Below are 6,662 nucleotides of genomic sequence, written 5' to 3' on the forward strand. Positions count from 1 at the left end.
CTGCATGGCATTAATATACCGATTACTGAATCGCATACATTTCTGTAATTGTTACAGATCATTAAAAAAAAAACATTATGCAGATGATGAAGTGATTATTAGAAGCACATGAAGAATCAGACAGCATCTTCTCAGTGTTTATCATGTTTATCTGTCCATTCACTTCAAATCTCCTCTTTTCTCTGTTTCTATGTGCTGCTGTGAAATGAAGCCAAGATCTCTGCACAACTACAGCAAATGTGTAAGTATTGCAGCTGATGCAGTGAGAGAAACGTGGACTTTATTGAGCTATAGTACAGTTTAAGTGTACAAAATAGTTTTCATAATATTTCTATTTTTAAACCACAAGTTCTGCTTGTGTTTGATTTTAGTGTGATCATCCAGTATGGAACTGTATGGCATTAATAGACTCATCATGATTAAATCACTTTCAACATGCATTCAATATTATATTAGTTGTTTTTGATTGCTAAAATGCTGAGTTTACAACAAATACATTTAGATCTATGTCTGTTTATGTATGTGTTAATAGGGGTTGAGCTTCAGTCAACTTCAGTGTTTGTTCATGTCGATGTTGATTTTCTGTTATTTCTATTATTTAGCAGCAGTTAGCATAAAATCATAGTCCTTTGCGCTGTTATTTTGAGTTTTATCTGGACTGTGTGACTCAAAGCTGTACAGTATTTGTGTTTTTGTGTCATTGTGTGACATCCATTGGCACATTACTGAACTAATAATAAAACTAATATTAAGTAGCATTGTCAGATCAAGGCTATGAAAATATTATTTATTGTTAATTCACATTAAAATAGAAGCCCGTTTTCACCACTGAATAAAAAAGGGGTAATTTAATCTTTTTTTTTTTTTAATTACAATAATGACTTTTTTCCCCGAATTGCAAGTTTATTTCACGTAATTCAGATTTTTTTTTCCTCAACTGAAAAAAAGGGAGATATAAACTCACAAATGGAAGTTATATTTATAAGTCAGAAAAGTCACAATTCTGAGAAATTAAATCAAAATGGCAAGATATTGACATTAGAGAAAAAAGGAGAAAAAAGACTGTGTTCTTATGTTCCCAGCAATTTAATTCTGTAAATTCTCAGAACTCACATTTGCGAGTTTATATCTTACAATTCTGTCAGATTGTGAGATAAAAAGTTGCAAGTTGCAATTAAATGTATTTATTCAGTGGCAGAAATGGGCTTCCGTATACTATAAAGATAACTTTGATTAATGTTCAAAAATATAATATTAATGGAATTGTTACTGTTTATTTTGAACAAGTCATGCAGATGATTAAGTAATTATTAAGCAGATGAAGAAAAACAGTATCTGAGTGTTTCTGATGTTCATCTGATCACTCTTTTAAAATCTCCTCCTTACTCTTTCTCTGTTTCTATGTGCTGCTGTGACATGAAGCAAAGGGCTTTAAAGATGAATTATGTAAGTATCACAGCAGATGCAGCAGGTTTTATTCTGCTACAGTAGAGTTGACATGTAAAATGATTTTTCATAGTAATTAAGTAGTCATTCAATGACACGTCATCACTGAACTTATTTTTAAACAACTGAATGCTAAGCAACAAATGCTCTGGAAAGTATTGTTTATTCACATTAATGATGCTTTAATGTTCACACACAATTTTCATTTTCAACATTACTGTAATTGTTACTCATTATTAATATAAAATCATGAAGTCAATGAACTGATTGTTAGAAGCACATGAACAATCACAGTGTTTTCTGTTTCTGTCATGCTCATCTGTTTATTCATATTCTCATTTCTGTGCTGGTGTGACATGAAGTGAATCTCACTGAACGACTGAAGAAAATGGGTAAGTAAACAGACAAGCTTTATTCTGCTACAGTAGATTTTGAATGTGTATGACTTTTTTAATATTCAATATTTATAAGTTTCACCACAAGTTCTGTTTTAAGTGTGATTGTCCATTATTGAGCTGTATGACATTAATATGCTCAACATCCAACATTTGATATACAATACTATTTGAATTGTTCCTCATTGCTTAAATACTGAATTTAGAAAAGCTTCATTAGGTTCTGTGTTTGATTCTGTCTGTTTGTGCTATTAGGGTCGAGCTTCAATCATCTGTTTGTTCGTGTTGTGTTGTGTTGTGTTCCTCTTCTGTTATGTGTGCACACAGAACTCAAAAGAAAACAGAAAGCTGTATTTGATATCCTATTGTGTCAGTGTTTCTTTCAGTGTTCATTTACTCATAATCTCCTAATTTCTCTGTTTCTATGTGCTGCTACAGATGCACAGAATATCCCGGAACGACTTTGTAAGTATTAAAACTGATGCAGAAAGAGACAGATTAGCTTTAAGAGTTTAGATGTAAAGTGATTTTTTTAGATTCAATATTTTCCCAAGTTTGGTTTGGTGTGTGATTAAGTGTGTGAATGTTTAGTGTTGAGCTGAATGACATTAATATACTCATGACTGAATCTCTGTGTTTAAGATGCTGAATTTATAACAAACTCACTTATAATCTCCTCATTTCTGTTTCTATGTGCTGCTGTGGCATGAAGTCGAGTTTTCTGAACAAGTAAAGCAAATAAGTAAGTATTGCAGCTGAAATGAGAAAAAAAAATAGCTTCATTATGCGATAGTAGAGTTTAATATAGAAACATCAGAGGTGTTAAAAAATATATAAAATAATTGTTGTGAAAAGTGTTGTTTATTGACAGTTCATAGATTTAACTATTGTTTGCACAATATTAAAGTAATTATTATAGATCATTCTTAAAAAGTAATGTGGAGGATGAAGTGATGAATAGAAGCACATTAAGAATCACACACGTGTCTTCTCAGTGTTTCTGACTTTTTTTATCTGTTCATTCACTTATAATCTAATTTCTCTGTTTCTGTGTGCAACCTTGACAGATGATGTGGAGACCTCTGAACAGGAAACACGTGAGTATAACTCAAAAAAATGTTGTTGTGCAACAATAATTGCTCAAATTTGCTTTGCTAAAACCCATAGGTTTGTAGAATCATAGTACAAATGTTTCATCACTGTACTTCAGGAAAGTGTTTGTATTTTTTTATAGTCTAAGTATTTTGTTGACATTTACTTTGCTACACTAAAATTTATACTTTTATTCAGTTAGATAAAAATCTGATATAAATCACTTCAGTGTTCGTTGTGTAGTATTTTTCAAACTCTGATGTTCACATGCAAACAGATTTGATCTGATGTCTTTGTCTTTGTATTTCCCGGTTTCTAGGTGATGATGTCACACCAGAAGAGACACCTTCATCAGAGATCAGAGAAGGTGAAATGAAACAGTTACATTTTGGTGAAGAGACTAAAGCGTTTGGTGCTGATAAGATATTGAGAGACCGACAGGGCAGGAAGAGCATTGGAATCGGAGATGAAGATGATGAAGTTCAAACACATGGTGAGCAGCCGTCTTTTAATGTGATATTTTTTAATATAAGAAGGGTTTGTTCATTCAGTTGCAATCATGTGGTGTTAATTTGGACAGGCATTTTTGATTTATTCTTAGTCTTTATCTTGAGACGAAAACTCTTAATAGTCTTAATCACATTTTAGTCATTTGAGTCTTTCATAGTTTTAGTCGACGAAAAGTCATTGCCCACTTTTAGTCATTACTTTTAGTCATTATTTTAGTCAAAGTGCAGTTACCACACTGTAAAACCCGACAAGTAAACTTAACTCAAACCGTTTGAGTTAAGTTTACTTGTCGGGTATTACAGTCAAGGCAATCGGTTTACTCAAACTATTTGAGTTAAGTTAACTTGTCGGGTTTTACAGTGCAGCATTTATTTTAGTAGCTATTTTATATGTAGTTTTCAAACAAAAATAATCATTAATTCTTCTCTCTTTAGACCACATCAATTAAGTTAGAATCAAGGATTGAATTTGGAAAAACTTGAATAATATATATATATATATATATATATATATATATATATATATATATATATATATATATATATAAATAAAACGTTGACCTGACCATGTTTTGCTTAAGTGTTTTTATATATATATATATTTTTTTTTTCTTTAACTGTGACCTTTTTACACCACAGACTGAGCAAAATTAAGCATTATTTAGTAAATGAAGTATTGATAGTTTAGTGTAAATATTGTCATACTAGCTTACATTAACAAACACATGCTGGGAAAAGTATTGTAGATGTTAATTCTCATTAATGATGGATTTAACTGTTCACACACACAGCATTAATAGTATAAGTGTTACTATTCAATAATAAAAAGTAATCCTGATGATGAAGTAATTATTAGTAGTACATAAAGAATTCAACACTTGTGTCGTGACCAATTCATACATATCTTAAAATATGTTGGATAAAAAAAAATTCTCAGGGTTGCTGACATATAATATAAGAGAATTCTCTTTTTCTGTGTGCAGATTTTACAGATAATGTGATGATCTCTGAACAAGAAACATGTAAGTACTACAACTGATTCAGCAAGTTCAAAATGTGATCTGTAGTGGGATAAAAGATGTTCAATGAAAAAGTATAGATTTTGGATACATGGATTTAATCTTATTTTTGGCTTAAAACTGTAAAAACAGGTATTCAAAACAAGCGATGCAAGATTAGTTATGTGACATAATCCTCAATACTGCGATCAATTAAAAAGGTTCGGTTCTGTAGATTTGTTGTCAGCAAAATAGAAATAACAAACATTTACTTTTAAGGATGTTTTAATTTTAAATCGGCAGGAATGCTTGTAAATTCGGCATAAGTGTAATGCACATGTTGCTCTGCAAAAACGTTGAAGAAGCTCCTGCATTAAAGATTAGGGTTGGGCTGATAGATGATGGCATTGGCCATCGCTGATGGCTGACAGATATGGTCACCATGATTTTGCCAAATAAGGCATGTTCCTGGATCAACATCTTTTGATGATCCTGGATCAACATTATTTTCCAAAAATATAGATTTAACCCAATCACTACCCCTAAACCTAACCCAACTCATAATTTATTCCTAAAATTAGAGGGAAATGATAGCTGATAACAAGGGTGTAGAAGCACCTAACCCTGATTGTAAGCCAAAACTGATATTTTCTGAAAAGTTATATATCAATTCTGATTGGTTGATTGGAATATTGCTCCAGGATCAACAAGGATGTTGATCCAGGAACATGTTGTTCTTGGTAAAATCATGCTCACCCACAGATATCATGCAATCCGCCACGTCCCAGTTCCGTGTTCGGAAAGGAAATGAAGTGTACTACAGAATGGGAATAAATAGCCTATGAGATGAGAGGATAAAAAAATGCAATACTTTTTCTCACAGTTATATCATTGGGTAAATGCAAGCAACTATATAAATTGTGGGCATCATGGACCCGCTATTGAAACCGATTTTGATTGCGGTGCTGTCATTTTACTTTCACTTTCACTTTTAAGATTCATGATCACAAGAACTCTATAGGGAGCACCAGTACTTACCACACATTTGACAAGATTAGATCTTTGTCATTGGTGCTCAGGATCTACAAATCTCTTGCCATTGTCCTTCAGACATTTCTCCTTACTTTGTTTATGTGGTATGTGAACTTTCCTGTAGGCTACCGCTAGCAAGCAGCTAACCCTTTAGTGGCTCCGTAGATTATGTTATTTGTTTAACACTTCGGGCACAACCCTAACCTCATTTAGCTGTGGAACTTGCTAACAAGCATTTTTATAATTATAGGGTGTTTGTGGACACACTGCCAACACACATTTGTTTAAACAACATGAAAAAGTGCATTTTGAATCCGATGACCCCTTTAACAGTATAAACGGTTTGTTTCTGTTCATTAAACTTCTCTGTTTCCAGGTGCTGATGACACACAAGAAAAGACACCAAGAACAGAGCTCAAAGAAAGAGAAGGTGAACGGTCAATTTGTGTTCAAGAGACTCCCATAAGTAAAGTCTTAGGTGATAATAAGAGATTGAGAGACAGACAGGGCAGAAAGAGCCTTGTAATCCGTAAAACCAATACTGAAGATGCTGGATTTCAAACACATGGTGAGTAGTTGTCTTTTAATGTAATCATTTTAATACAAAAAGGGTTTGTTCATTCAACAGTATTCATGGGTAACACTTGGTGCTCCCACAAAAGTGATGTGATGTAACAAAATAATGTGACAATCATGTGACCATGTCTAATAAATGTAGATGTGTCATTGCCTAATGTATCTATTATTTTTAAAACAGGATCAGAAGGGAAAGCTCCTGAAAATGAACTGAAAGAAGGTGAGAATCTGTTGTTTGCACTCAGAATTTTTTTTTCTTCCTCTGAACACACAATGACTCAGATGAGCTACTGGCAATATGTTTAGGTGAAATGATTTTGTACATTTCATTTCTATTAATAATTTGACGGGAAATATTGACATTTTGATTTCTCAGGAACAACTACAGGATTGATAGATTTCCCTTTTTTACATTTCTCTGATTCTCTCTGTCTTTCAGAATCAAAAGGAATAGATGTGAATGAAGAAACACCTTTGATGAGCCAAAAGGAAGAGGATGGATCAAATCAGTAGATGGAGAAGAACTCAGTTTTGTGAGAAGACACGCCCACCAGTGCCAATCACTGTGACATCATCAACATTTCAGTTCTTTCACAAGCCTCTAGAATCCATCC

The 6,662-nt window shown here is 32.8% G+C and overlaps 2 long non-coding RNA genes across 2 annotated transcripts; both read left to right on the forward strand.

Annotated features, from left to right (window-relative positions):
* The first annotated feature begins 208 nt into the window (after positions 1 to 208).
* LOC113076565 (uncharacterized) lies at positions 209 to 2,295 on the forward strand. The gene is made up of 4 exons (XR_003281198.1): positions 209 to 241; positions 1,423 to 1,446; positions 1,809 to 1,838; positions 2,280 to 2,295. It is a non-coding gene; the product is annotated as an uncharacterized LOC113076565 (long non-coding RNA).
* A 258-nt stretch (positions 2,296 to 2,553) lies between these two features.
* LOC113076564 (uncharacterized) lies at positions 2,554 to 3,312 on the forward strand. Its single transcript, XR_003281197.1, has 3 exons — positions 2,554 to 2,583; positions 2,909 to 2,938; positions 3,253 to 3,312. It is a non-coding gene; the product is annotated as an uncharacterized LOC113076564 (long non-coding RNA).
* Positions 3,313 to 6,662: the final 3,350 nt, after the last annotated feature.

Source organism: Carassius auratus, unplaced genomic scaffold, assembly GCF_003368295.1.
Source record: "Carassius auratus strain Wakin unplaced genomic scaffold, ASM336829v1 scaf_tig00020715, whole genome shotgun sequence".
NCBI classification, from domain to species: domain Eukaryota; kingdom Metazoa; phylum Chordata; class Actinopteri; order Cypriniformes; family Cyprinidae; genus Carassius; species Carassius auratus.